The 14,275-nt window shown below is 49.7% G+C and overlaps 1 protein-coding gene across 4 annotated transcripts in view; it reads left to right on the top strand.

Moving 5' to 3' along the window:
• Positions 1-14,275, top strand: part of ZBTB7C (zinc finger and BTB domain containing 7C) — a 377,651-nt gene that overhangs the window by 322,983 nt on the left and 40,393 nt on the right. Inside the window, exon 2 of one of the 4 annotated variants that reach the window (XM_022584524.3) lies at positions 12,976-13,087. The exons of the other annotated variants lie outside the window; for them this stretch is intronic. The gene's annotated coding sequence lies outside the window, so the exon portion shown is untranslated. The remainder of the gene's footprint in view (positions 1-12,975; positions 13,088-14,275) is intronic. 4 annotated transcript variants of the gene reach the window in all.

The raw sequence follows: 14,275 nt of genomic DNA, 5'->3' as shown, positions 1-14,275 counted from the left end.
AATATTTTGACTTAGAATATATGTGGACATTTCTTCACTAATCTCTTGAGGTTGATCAAGGCCTCTTATTTGTATATAGGTTTCGTGGTTGGCGTTCCCCACTGTTCTTCTTGCATAAACTTTACATCCTCATAAATAAGTCATCTTCTACAGTTTCTAGAATGGATTTATCAAAGTGAAGAACTTAAAGACACATGCAAAGCATATTTGAGTACAAAATTATTCTAGGTTTCTGGTTTGCTTTCCAATATTTTATTATCTCATTCACACCTACCTAATTAAACAGCATTTTTTTAATGATTCACCTTTGAGTCTGTCACTTTCATCTGCATGTAAATTTCAGTTTACTTTCTTTTTTTTGGCTGCGTTGTGTCTTCGTTGCTGCGTGTGGGCTTTCTCTAGCTGTGGCGAGCGGGGGCTACTCTTCATTGTGGTACACGGGACTCTCATTGTGGTGGCTTCTCTTGTTGCGGAGCACGGGCTCTAGGCTCACGGGCTTCACTGGTTGCAGCACGTGGGCTCAGTAGTTGTGGCTCGCAGGCTTAGTTGCTCCACGGCACGTGGGATCTTCTCGGACCAGGGATCGAGCCCGTGTCCCCTGCATTGGCAGGCGGATTCTGAACGACTGCGCCAAGAGGGAAATCCCCAGTTTACTTTCTTTCTGAATTTCTATTTCATCAATTTACATTATATTTAATTAAGTTGTGAAATAACAGTAACAAACACAACTGGCATAAACAGGTGTGGGCACAGCGCAGCCGCTCCTTGTAAGGCATGCAGCTCACCTGATAGGCTTACCCGAGAGAGGTCTAGTAGCCTCCAGTGTTCAGAGTGTGGAGGAAGGGGTTGAGTTGGCTTGCAGAGGGGATGCAGAGTGTAGGAAGTGGAGGTGGTACTCCTGTAATTTCAGCTGGGGCTCTGTGGCTGGAGGTGTGGACCCAGCATGGAGAAACAAGCACATGGCCGATTGGATGGATGGCTGCCTCATGATTATAGTATCAGTGCATCAGGATTCCCGGAATGGCTTCTGCTGCCAAGAATTGTGTGATTGGCATCCACTTCTTAACCTCTGTGTGCCTCAATGTCCTATTATAAAATGAGGCTAAGAATAGTATCTACCTCGGGAGGTTCTTGTGATGAGTAAATGAGATAATACACGCGGAGTCCTTGGAGCAGTTTAAGGCACAAACTAAGAGCTCGACGAGTGCCCACTGTGATCATTATGTATGAACAGCAGCGAGAAAAAGGAAAGCCCACGAAGAAGGTGGAGGCAACGTGAATGCCAGGTTAAGGAATTGTCTGCCTTACCAAGGGCGAAGTACTAAGTGCCAAGTACTTAGCACTAAGTACTAATCACCCATCGAAGATGATTGAGCAAGAGAAAGACATGATCCAGGTTGTTCTCCTAAATGAGTCAGCCAGCAGTGTTCAGAGTAGACTAGCGCAGGGAGAGCAAAGAGGGGACCCTGCTGCCCACGCTGCCCCTGGGATAACCAGGGGTTCCCTGGCCTTGGATGATGGCTGGCTGAGATGAGCCAGGCACGGTCAGGGCAGCAGTAGGGATCCGGAGAAGTACCTGGCGAAGGAGCCGGAGCCCTTCAGATACCTCCCAACCGGGCCAGAGTCACTGCACCTGCCACTGGACAAAGCAGGACCACTGGCCAGGGCAGGAAGGCGTCTCTGAAGATCCCAGACATTCATAAAGGGTCCCAGAGTCTGCCGTGACCCCCACTCCTTACAATGAGCCTAAAGTCCAGTTCTAATCAGTCAACATTCAGTTTCCGCTGAAGAGATTTACTCTTGTATACTATTAATAGCTAATGTTTATCGGGCACTTTATGAACTCTTTTGATCCTCACAATAACCCTAGGAGGTAGGTATTATTATTATTCTCTCCACTTGACAGATGAGAAAACTGAGGCACAGAGAGGTTAAGTCACTTAGAGTCACAGCTATTAGATCTCAGAGCAGGAATCCTAATCCTGGTCTAGGGGCTGCGTTTTTACATCTTCTACTCCTTGTCAGTTCATGTTTGTTCAGGACGTACAAATCTGTGTCTAACATTTGCCTGTGACGAACTTCTTTGGTGGGGAGAATTCTGTTGGGGGAGGGGTAGGTAGTGAGCCCCCTCGGGCAGGCATCACAAGGCTAAACATACTTGGTGGGAAAATGGGTCCCTTCCCTCCCCGCTCCTCTGTCTGCTTTCCGCAGCACACTCCCAGCTCTCCCTCAAAGCCTGCTGTCAGGAGCCCTGAACTAGACCGCAGCCCCTTGACAACAGGACTGTGTCTTCTCGCCTTTTCTTCCACCATAAGGCCCAGCAAAGGCCCAGACACAGGTAAGCCCTTTAGTTCAGCTGAGTTGATTTGAATGAACTCATTCATTCTAAGATGTAAGTGGCTGGTAAGATTTTAAAGACGCCACTCCCAGATATGGGCATTTTCACATGGGCTAAAGTCCAGGTTTATCTTTCCCCAGAGGAATTTGGTTGTGGAATTATGGGCATCAGCCAGCCGAGGAGGCTTGGGGGGACAGTAGGAAAGGGGTTAGGGTGACAGAGGCCCTTCCTGAACCCACACAAACAGCCTCAACTTCTGCCCATGTCCTTCCAGGTGCTGAAAACTGCAGACTTTCCAGGTTCTGATGCAGGGCCTGAGGAGCCTGAGAAGTGTGTGGGAGGGCTCAGCTCTGGCCGAGAGAGCTCTGGAAGCCCGTCTTGCCCACGCTGGCTCTGAAACTGTGTAAGCACGAGCCGTGAGGCCTAGGCCTGGGCCTGGGCGTAGTGTTGGTGGGGCCTGAGCAATTCCCCTGTGCGTGGCTCACGGCCCACTGTGGTCTCCAGGTGTTAGTTGACTACCTCGGGGAAGTGCAGATGTGCTGGCCCCAGAGGAGTCGGCCCCAGCGGAGTCAGCCCAGAGGGGTGCAGGAACACTGAGGGAAGGCTGGCTGGGACCCCAGGAGCCACCTGCCACCACTCCTAGGAGTTAAGCCAACGCTGAAGATAGAACAGCTCCTGACATGACAAGTGAAATAAAAGAAACTGTGAAGTGAAACACAGGCATATGCCCACTCAAGGCAACATGGAGCATCACTAAAAGGCCCAGCGTGGGGAGGAGTGGCCCGTTGCGGCAGCACCTCATGCCTGTTTGCCCCTGACCTCTGCCCCTGGCTGCCAGGGCCTCCTTTCGCCTTCTGGAAGCTGGACCTGCCCCCAGCACCATTCACCTCCTTAGCTGCTCTGGGGCCGGGGCCACATGCCCCCTGCTTGCCTTCTCAGTGCCACACTTGAGCACACGGGGACATCCACCCAGGGGTCATAGACAAGGAACCTGGATGCAGAGGAGGCCTCATGCCCACAGAAGCTTCAGGAACACTCTGGTGTAGAGACCTTGCACAGGCACCAGCAGGAAGTCGGGGAGGGGTGAGGCTTTCTTTGTAACAACCCTGGCAGACATCTCTGCTGTGTCTGAATGTCATGATTCCCCCCATTCACTGCATGGGATTAGAGCACAGCCGGCCCCTCACCCTAGGACGAGGCCGTCATTTCTTCAGAGACGAGCTAGGAGGGAAAATAAGTTCCTGATAGGGATTGCCAAGATAAGGCTCTTTATAACCTTGTAATCAAAAGGGGCAACGGGGTTTCCTTACACTGGCACTGTTTACAATCAGGGGGACTTCAAGTTCATCTTTTCCAGGGCTCTGAAATGTATTTTGCTGCTAGATTGAATGGTAAAGCCCCATATAACAAATTCTATTACAGAGAAGCATTCTGTTATAATAGAGAGATTTCCATGTCCCAGGAAACAGCCTGCATGGACGGGGACCTCTTGATGGGTCCGGAGGCAGTGTTCTTACAGGCCCCTCTCGTCTCCTCTCTGATTCCAATGAGAAACACGTTAAGTTCTCTGGGCCTCATCTGTGTGAGGAGGGGCAGGGGGAGAGCTGATCGGAGACCGAGGTGCTTACAGACTTTTCCTTTGACCTCAGGAACAGACCCTCAGGATGTTAGTTTTGGAGAGAAGCTTGGAAATCAATCATTTGGAGCACTGTTTTTCAAACTGTAGGTGGAAGCTTATCATGGGCCATATGATCAGTCTAGTGGGTCGCAATCCAGCAGCTTAAATATATATATATATATATATATATATATATATATATATATGAATAGATTAGAAAATGTTAACATGCATCATATGTATTGGGCTGGCCAAAAAGTTCTTTCAGGTTTTTCCATAAGCTGTTACAGAATAAAGTAAATATTGTTCAATCAAACTTTTCTTTCAGTTTTACACACACATAGATTTAGATCCTGGACATGGAAAAAAAATGTTATAATCGGTTATAGTTGAAAAAAGTTAAAGAAACGCTGGTTTTGTCCACCGGTACCTACTTTTTTTTTTTTTTTCCAAGAAAATTGAGGTTCAGGGAGAGAAAGCCACTTATCTAAGATCACCCAACTCCTGAAATTTGAATCCAGGACCTGTGGCCTGATTTCTAGGCCAGGCCTAATCCCCCAGCAGTTTTATGCATCAAATCATTTCTGTGGGGGGCAGTCAGAAGCAACCTGCATTAGTACCTGGGTGAGGCAACCTTCTGAGTGTCAGTTTTCTCATCTATAAAATGGGCCTATACTCACCCAGCAAGGTTGTGGTGAGGATAGTGAGATTACATAAAACCCACGCCCAGCCCATGGAAGGGACACACTGCTGCCTGTCTATACTTCTTCTTTCTTTCCACATACCTCTCCACAAGCAAACATCCCAGAAGGAAGGTGAAGAGCTGAGACTGTTTGCACACGTCTCCTCCTTTCTTCGCCAGATTCCAGCATATCTTTGAGATCGCTGGTCCTCCACTGAGGGCCTGAGTGACAGCTCCTTCCATCTTGGTTCCCTACAGATCATGAACAGGATTGCTAGCAACACAGGTGGGTTGAGAAAATTCCAAGCTGCCTAACAATTTGATCACACCTGGAGGACACTGTGAAAGAGTTTTACCTGTAGTCTCACCTGCAGAGAATAACGATGGGTCAGATCCCACCTTTTGCCCCAAACATCTCATACCGTTGCCCTGCTAAAAGGCTCAGTGTATTGGAATCTTCTCCAAGCAGGTGGTACAAGCGGACAGCAAATAATTATGTAGAAAACAAATGCCTTGCGGAGACTGTTTTAATTTCAATTCACTCAGAACGCCTCAGAGCCCCAAACCATTGTGGTGCTTCTCTTCTCTAGTATACAGACCATCACTGTCCTACAGAAATATCATGCAAGCCACATATTCACTTTAAAATTTTCCTAGTTGTCGCATTAAAAATAGAAGAAATAGGCAACATTAATCTCGGTGACATATTTTATTTAACCCAATGTATCCAAAATATTATCACTTCAACATGTAATTCGTATAAAAATTATTTGTAATTTATTCTCTAGCTTTGTTTTGTACTAAGTCTTCGAAACCCGGTGTATACTTCACCCCCACGGTTCATCTTCATCTGACTAGCCGAGTTTCACGTGCTCGGTAGCCACATGGGCTGGAGGCTTCCGTGTTGGAAAGCTCAGGCAGAGGGTCTCCTGCACGTGGTAGGAGTTAAAACGTCTTGCTGAGCTGAACCTGATTATGGGCACTTGTCGATTTGCAGGCTGTACGCTGAGGTCTGAGGAGAGGGACTGAGAGGGAGAAGGACTCTGATGGTGGTGTTGGAAAGAGATCCCTTAGAATGAGCCAAATCACACACAGCCTTTAAAACTGCCACAGAACTGCCTCCCTTTCAGAGGCTACATCAGACTTTTTGGTCGTGACGTGGACAGTTCCAGAGGTGCTGACAGTCAGAAAACCTGCATTAGAAGTGCAGACGGATGCCCCTGTGCTGTGTGTCTTTGTGGGACCAGTCACAGGATGGTGGGCCATGCCAGGCATCACCAGAAGTGTGGCTGTTTAGTTGGCTTGGAGTTGAGAGCTGGCCCCCCGAGGTCTCATTTTCATCGCAAGAGAGGTTTCTACTCCCCATCTTGAACATTTGCGTCAAGAAGGACGTTAATTTTAGTTTTTGTGGTTCATGCATTTCAAGGGATTTACCCTAAGTAAAATGAGACACTCTGTGATATCTCTGGAGAGGGCTAGTTCTTGGGGGAAACTGGAATTCGACTGCCCCTGTTGACACCGTGTGCTCGTGTATGGAAGGACCACCTGCTGTAGGAAGGACAGCAACCTGGGGCACCGTTTGCCTGGCAGCTGTGTCACTGTGATGAATAGATGAACCCTGAATCATTTGGGGGAACGTGCCCCATGCCCACCCCTGATTCTGGAAGGCACTGGAGAAATCAGGAATACGAGATGAGGCCCAGGGTCTTGTAGGGTTTTGTCTCAGAGGACAAACCACAAGCATCAGAGGTGATGAAATGCTGACTGTGGGGGTCAGGCTGTGGATCTGTGGAGACTGGAAGGGGAGGGTCGCAATGCACCAGGGAGATGGGAGGCTGCCTGGAACTGGGTTGGGAGGTGCGGGTGCAGGGGGCCTGTAGTTTCTTACCTGCAGTTCAGGTCTCTAGCCAGTTGCTCGGGGCCGCTGGGCTTTGGTCCTCTCTGTCCCCCCCAGGGGCTAGTTCAAGGGCCACTTCCTCCAAGGTGGTTTCAGTCCTCCTTTCAGCCCCACCCAGCAGGCTTGACGCCTCGTTTCTGCTGCCCCACTGTTCCCGGTACACATCTTTATCCTCAAATATTATCCGAGAGAGAGCGTGTTTATTTGCGCATGAGGCTGCCTGGCCTTCTCAGCTGTGGCTCCTCCAGGGACAGCTGTACATCCGCCCGGGGTCTGGCTCCCAGGAAGACTGCAATAATGCTTGATGAGAGGCTAAACAGAGGATGAGTGCATAGAAGGATGCACAAATTCCAAATGGGGGAGGAGGCAGGAAGGAGCCCTTGGGCTTGCCCACGCTCCCTGGAGTGGCTGAAGCAAAGGAGGATGGCGGGAGGAACGCGGGCTCTGTGGATTCTGATGGCTCCCACACACCTAGCTGTGTGCAGCCAAGATAGCGACTGGCAGAGCCCACAGCAGCTTGTGTGTCGGAACAGCTCAAGCCACGTCCCACAATGCCATGTCAGCCACAGCCTGGTGTCACATCTCCAATGTGACGTACACGTGTGCGCGTGTACAGAGATTATTTCAGAGCTTGAAGGGATGGTACAGAGGCCTTTCCTTCCTTTACAGATGCAGAAACTGAGTGCTGCAGAGGTAAAATGACTTGCCAAGGCCGGGTAGGGATAGAATGGGGGGCGGAACGATACCTAGGAATTGTGAATTTCAAGCCCTTGCTCCTTCCTTTCCTGTGCATTAATTTGAGTCCTGTTTGTGGCTCCCTTCACTTACTGATGCACGTCAATACCTGAAGTGTATGGACTGTCACTGGGGTCTACAGAGGACTATAAAGAAGTGTCCTCCATGGAAGGACAAGGTAAATCCCTGGCTGCACTGTCATTTACCGGCAGCACCAATAACTTTAATGGACATTCAGGTACCTGAGAGTCACACATCTGTGCCTGTTCAGGACTAGAGCTGTTGGGCACAGGACTCAGGACACTGTCCCCCGAGGTGCCTGAAGTGTTCAGGTTGACAGCACACTGGCGCAGAAGCCCTTGTACTCCATGCAGGGCTGATCAGATCCGAGGCTATCACCTCGCAGCCAATGGAGACGTTGAGACGCCTCAACACCACGTGGGTTCCAGAGAAACTATTAGAATATCAGTGGGCTTTGCACCTGTGTGGTGACAGCTCCCTGTTTCTGGAGGAACAGTTGTGTCATTAGGATAGCCTCATTGTGTGGCTGACAGAAGTTTCCATGGTCCTGCAGATGGTGGAGGAGGTGGAAAGGTGAGGAAGAAGTTGCCCATGCCCCATAACCCCTGGGCATTCATCCACTGGCCCGCAGACCAGGCTTTCTTGCCGGCAGAGGTGCCTTTGCTCGGTCTCCTTGGAAGTAGAACCACAGACCCCAAGCAGAAGTCCTGGGGGCTGCATCATGCCCCACAAAATAGAACCGCTTGGTACCATGAGAACCCAGTGTTACAGCTGGCCTATCACACAGGCTCGAGCCCATCGCCTTCTCCCAGAGTGAGGGCATTCCATCATGCGTATGGGCCCTGAGAGTCTCTGGCCAAGGGGTGGGCCGTCTGCCTTCTCCTTGGGCCACTGTGGTTCAGTAAGACCCAGCCAGCTTCACCCACCCTACTCTGGGAGGTACTGAGAAGTTGAACCAGTCAGGGAGGAAAAGGTTAGGAAGTGGAGTGACAGGCAATCCCCCAGTCCCACTCTCGTAGAGTTTATTTCCTCCATGGGCACATTTATTCTGACCCTTGTAGAATCGTTCCCCAAGATGCTTTGAACCTCCAAGATGGGATAATGGGCACTTCCCTTTTCGTAGTGGGTAATGTTTTAAAAAACTGGGTGTAGATGTTTGTTTTCATTCGTTCATTTCCACAAATACTTGGTGCCTATCATGTGCAAGAGGCTCTGTGCTGACACCACGGAACCTCCACAACATGGAACCCACACAACAGGCAATGAGTCTTGACTTAGGTGTGGTGAACTTAGAAGAGCCTTTGACTTGGCTTCTGGCCACGCCCCACATCCTGACACATATGTGACCCCCAGCAGGGCAGATAATCTCCTCAGGTATCAGTTTCCTGATCTGTAAAATTGGAATAACTGACCTTTAAGTTCATCCCAGCTCTAAAAACTCTCATTCCCCTAGCAATTCCACTCCTGGGAAAAGACCCAAAAGAAATGAAAACAGACTCAAATTCTTGTTGAACGAACACACGTGTTCATATAGCACTCTTCACAATCGCCAAAAGGCTGAAACAATGCAAAAGTCCATCCACAGATAAATGAATAAACAGATTGCGGCAGAGCCATACAGCAGAGTATTTATTATTCAGCCATCAAAAGGAACGAGGTGCTAGTACGTGCTGCAAGTCAGGCGAACCATGGGGACGTTATGCCAAGTGAAAGAAGCCAGACGCAGCAGGTCACATATTATACGATCCCAGTTATATGAAATATCCAGAATGAGTAAATACACAGAGACCGAAGGCGGATAGGTTGTTGCCGGGATCTGGGGGAGGGGCAGGTGGGAATAACTGCTAAATGGCTATGAGGTCTCCTTTTGGGAGGAGGAATGTGTTTGAGAACTAGAGAGGGGTGGTGGCTGCGCAATACCGTGAACGTACACATGCCACTGAATTGTTTACTTTAAAATGGTTAGTTTTCTGTTATGTGACTTTAAACTCAATTCGCAAAAAAACCCTCTATAATTCCTAATAACCATAGCATAAGTACAGCCTGCGTCTCCCATGCCAAACTCCCTGGGTATGAACTAGGGTCGCAGTGGAAGTGATAAACAATAGTATTTCTCTGGCTCTTTCTGCCACTCTGGGTTTCCTATAGCTGAGCTTTCAGCGGGTCTGGGGCTGCACTCACCACAGCCCTCCGTGTGCCCCAGGGTGTCTCATGACTCCTCCTCTGTGCACCTGCCAACTTGCTGTCCTCGTGCTGCACTGATCCTGCATGGCCGGCCTGCTGCCGCCTGTGGAGTGTGGGCCAGGGTACAGGCCCAAGGTCGAGGGGGCCCTGCCCACCCTGAGGGAACACCACTAGGGGCCCGCACTATGTTCTCTGCAGAGGCGGGAAGACCCACTTTCCCACCTTTGTGCTGGCACCTGTGGCATAGGCCCCCAGGGGCCTGTGTTCCCATCTCAGAGATGTTAGAGACACAGGCCCTTTAGAATGCACTCTCCCTTTAGGCCTCCTTTCCTAGTGCAGAACCTGGTACATTGTAGGTACTCAATAGCTATTTGTTAAGTGAATGAATAAACAGGTGAGAAGGGATATTGGAATCTTGGGAGATGCACTAGAGGGCCGTCTTAGCAACGAAAGCCAGCTGCACCCAAATCTCCCATCACCTCCAAGCCTGAGGGAGCCATGTGAGGGTCCAGCTTGTGGCCTTCAGCTCCGTCTGCCTTAGGGAGAGTCACATTTGGTGGGCAGCTTGCTCCTTCAGACGACAGATGCTTGGCTGCCTTGCTCCCAGGCCCTCCCACATGGGCCCTGGCCTGCTCTCATCCTGGGTGGATGCAGCTGAAGTTCAGGCTGGATCTGCCATGTGAGCTGGCGAAGGTAGGGGATGGAAAGCGCCTGATGATGGGTCCTACCCAAGCTCTTACCTCAGCACGCAGGGAGGCAGCGGGGCATCAGGCAGGATCGAGTGCTGGTCCTGCCTGCTGGGACCGTCGGTGAGGATGGAGGACACGGTGTGACCTAGTGCCTGGACGCTTATAGGTGCTCAGTAAACGCGGTCATTGCTGCCACAGTTAGCTCTTGTAACTTCAGCAGCTCATCTCCCACCACTTTCACACATGCCTCTGTTGCTGAAAGCAGCTGAACTCTTTGGTATCCTGTACGTATGCCCTGACTGTACTTTCTCTGCTCGTTCATTCATTCATTCAACAGCTCATCTTAAGAAGCTACTCCATGCCAGGCCCTCTACTAGGCTCGGGCTTGCTGGGTCTGTGGGTGTGCCCCACACACCCTTCCTCATTCCCCAGTTTTGCGTGTTTATTGCAGGGACCCTCAATAAGAGGAAGGAGGTTTGAAGTGGATTAGGGGCACGCCATATCAGAGTCACCAATAGGATGTTTTCAAGCACCACCCATCTCATTTTGCTAATTGTCACCCCCACGAAGAGAAGGGAATTGGGAACAGATTTTCTACACTGAAATGCTCGTGGGCACATGCCCAAGAGGGCTCTGGGATGCTGCAAAGCACTTTTGGAACTTTTGTGACTTTGACTTTTTGCTTTGTTTGTACCATGCTCAGCTGTGGGAGGCTAACGCTCTGCAGGTGGGCAGGCCTGACGGTTACCTGGTTAATTCAGCCACACTAAATAGTTCAGGTCCAAAACATTTACCTCCAGGTGGGCCTGAAGTGTGACCATCTACTTTGTCTCAATTGACTGGATAATTATCAGTTTCTCCTTTAATTATAAGTTTTGGGAACACAGCCTTCAGCAGTGGGTCCCTGGTGAGCAGGACACAGATCTCAGGGAGTCCTAGGGAGACAAGGACTTGCATCCACCTACTCACTGTGCAGGAGTTCCTCCCCACTCAGAGGAGATGGTTGCTAGAATCCCGGAGGATGGAGGGAGAATTCTTCAAACATTTGTTCTGGAACAAAATTTTTCGAGATAGCTGCCAGTGTGCATCCATAGACTCTCTTTTTTTCCTCCCCACTCTCTCTTTTTTCTCTCCAACAGTTTTCCAATTAGATTAAATCAAAGGGGAGACTTCAACTAAGTACTAACCTGGCTTTAACACCCAAGGTGTATATGACAGCCTGTAACCAAGAGACCAGCTAAACTCCTTTCTAGCAAAGACAATGGGGACAGTGTGGAAAAAACTGTATGAATATTGTTAAGTGAAAAAAAGCAGATTACAAGGCAGTTTATAGTGTATATTCCCATTTTAAAAACACCAGTATGCATAAAAATACAGATATCAGAAGGTGTGAATGAGGGGGACCCCGAATAGCCAGACGGACAGTGACCTTTATTTTCTTCCTTTGCTTCTTCTGTATTTTCTAATATTTTTAGGAATGAGCCTTTATAATAAGAAAAAAACAAAAGAGGAGGAAATTTTTTTCACTTTTTTTCCCCTATGTAATATATTACAAATTTCTTTCCTTTCTGTTCCCATTGCCTTTGCTAGAAGGGACTGTCTTGATTAGAGGCTCTCAGACACACACACACACACACACACACACACACACACACACACATAGGATGCTAAGGAGAGGTACTAAGCCAGGTTAGTACTTTAGTTGAAGCTTCCTCCTTGATTTAATTAGATTAACGGAAAAAGTGAGCGTGGTCAGGGCTGGGAGCTGGGGAAAGGAGGTGTAGGCACTGCGTGCCCCTGGGCTCCTGTGGGTTCTCAGTGGAGCAGCACATTATGGGACTCCTGGCTCTGACCTGCAAGTTCAGGGCATTCCCCGTGGAACCATCACATTGTAGGAGTCCCATCCCAAGGGCTCGGTGGATCAGTGAGGACCCAAGTCCATCAGTAATTTGAACTAGGCTCCTGCCAAGCCCAGAGCCCTCACCTGCCCCTGGGGTTCTTGTGTCTCCTCTGCTTGGGAAATCAGCCACTTGGGCAACCAGTATTTCCTGAGCATCGACAATGCTCTCAGCGGCCGGAGGTGCTCGTTAAGCAGGGAGCATTTGGCGTTAGTGTCCTGGATAGAGAAAAACTGCTAGTGGCCCATCCCCCAGGGTAAATCCCCACCTGCACCTGCCTTCCTCTGGGCATCCAAGCACTGTCTGCTTTTCTTTCCCGGGTCTTTACCACATTGAACTGTACCGTTTTTTTGTTTTTGTTTTTGTTTTTGTTTTTTAAAGAACCCATTGCAGCTACTAGATTGTCAGTTCTTTCATTCACTCTTGGAGCCTCAGTCTGTCTCCTCGTAAGAAAATAGGACACTAATAGTTACATCGCAGAATTGTGAAAATTAAGTTAAATCGGGTCATGGGAGTAAAGTACCTCACAAAGTACCTGTGACACAGAAGCGGCTCATTCCGTGGAGTCCTGACCCCCACCACCCTCCTGCAGCACGACACGATTGCCTGCCATTCCCGCAGCGCCCAGCCCAGGGCCTGCCTGTTGCATAGAAGGGGCTCAGTGGGCATCTGCTGGATCTGCCTGAACCTGCCCTGGGGAGGATGGAGGAGGGGAGGGAGGGGAGAGGGAGCAAACATCCCCCTAGCACCAAGTGCTAGAGTCAGGCACCGTCTTAGGTACACGTAGATGGGTTATGTGTTTAGTCTGCAGAGGACAGCTGGGGTCCTGTGCTTAGGAGCTGGGGGATTAGCCAGCCAAGCAGGTGGGGTCGCTCCAGGCACCTCTGTTTAACCTGAACACTCTCCCATTCAGATGCAGGGAGGAGAAAACCGACACTGGGAAAAAGCCCGAGAGATTTCTCTGCCTCTCTCCCCGAGAAGAAGGGGAAGCACACCTGTGATTCTTGCTCTCCCAGAAGCTACAGGTGAAGCCCTCAGATCCCATCCTGGGAGTGGGGAGGTGGGAGGTAGAATAAATCAACTCAGAACTGCATGATCTTCACCCACCCCAGCCAAGCCCGCAGGAGGCGAAGAAGGGCCACTATTGGGCTTCCTGGAACCCTGGGCCCCAAACAAGTCCCTGGAGGTTCCAGTACGTACCTCCTCTCCTGGGCTGGCTGTGGCCACTTCGATCTTGCTCCTGTCTTCTTGTCCAGGCACTGGGCTAGAAGCCCTTCCACACTGCCACCCCACCCCAGACAAGAATGCAAGGAACTGCAGCTACGACCATAAAAGGGTCCCTTTTATGTCCCTTGTCACCCATAGAACCAGGTGGGCATTTGAGCGGGGAGAGAATGAAAAGGTAGAAACCAAAACTCTGTTGAATGGGCTGTTTAACTGTAGCACTGTGGGTGGGAGAAACAATGCTTGAGAAAAAGCACAGAGGCTTGTATGCTGGGAACATTGTAAAACACCTTTTTTCTCTTCTCCCTCTTCTCTGTGCACTCTGAGAGATGACCTATTTTGATGCTGGCAAAGATGTGAGTTTAATTAACTAGAGGGGTCAAAGGGTCAAGGAAAATTTGAGAATTAAAAAAAAAAATGGTGTCAGTATGTTAATAACTATGTGAGTCATCACAAAAACATCACTGAATGGGAAAGACTTTGGACAGCAGGAGACCAAGGTCTCAATTGCTTTGATGAGCAGGTGTCCTTGACTGAGCCATTTCCTGCCTCTACTTCCCAGGCTGCAGTGCTCTGAGATCCTCCTGCTAAGAGATGCTTTGATTCTTTTTTCTATGTTGGGCCATAGAGAGCATCTTTGAGGGCAGGCTCTCAACCTTCTCTCCATTCTATCACTGGGAGGTTTGGGGGGCTGGGAAAACCGGGTCACTCTGTCCCAGACCAAGTTCTATCTTTACTTGAGTTCAGGATATCATGCAAACCCTCCTCTTTATACAAGGATGTCACCTCAGTGGGTGCTTATCCACACAGGGTGCTGGGATGTTCTAAGCCCCTGTGCTGTCCTGGTGGTGGGTGGGCGGCGGCGGGGGGGGGGAGGAGTCTCTGGATGCCCAGCGGTACTCATCCTTTCATATGACAGACACTCACCCCTGAGCCAGGCCCATGTTGGAGGGCTAGAGGGTCACCAAGATAGTGGAGGTCCCGGTTCC

Source organism: Delphinapterus leucas, chromosome 14, assembly GCF_059928025.1.
Source record: "Delphinapterus leucas isolate spDelLeu-1000000601 "Yukka" chromosome 14, BTC_Dleu_Yukka2, whole genome shotgun sequence".
NCBI classification, from domain to species: Eukaryota; Metazoa; Chordata; class Mammalia; order Artiodactyla; family Monodontidae; genus Delphinapterus; species Delphinapterus leucas.
This window is presented reverse-complemented; position numbering and strand designations above follow the sequence as displayed.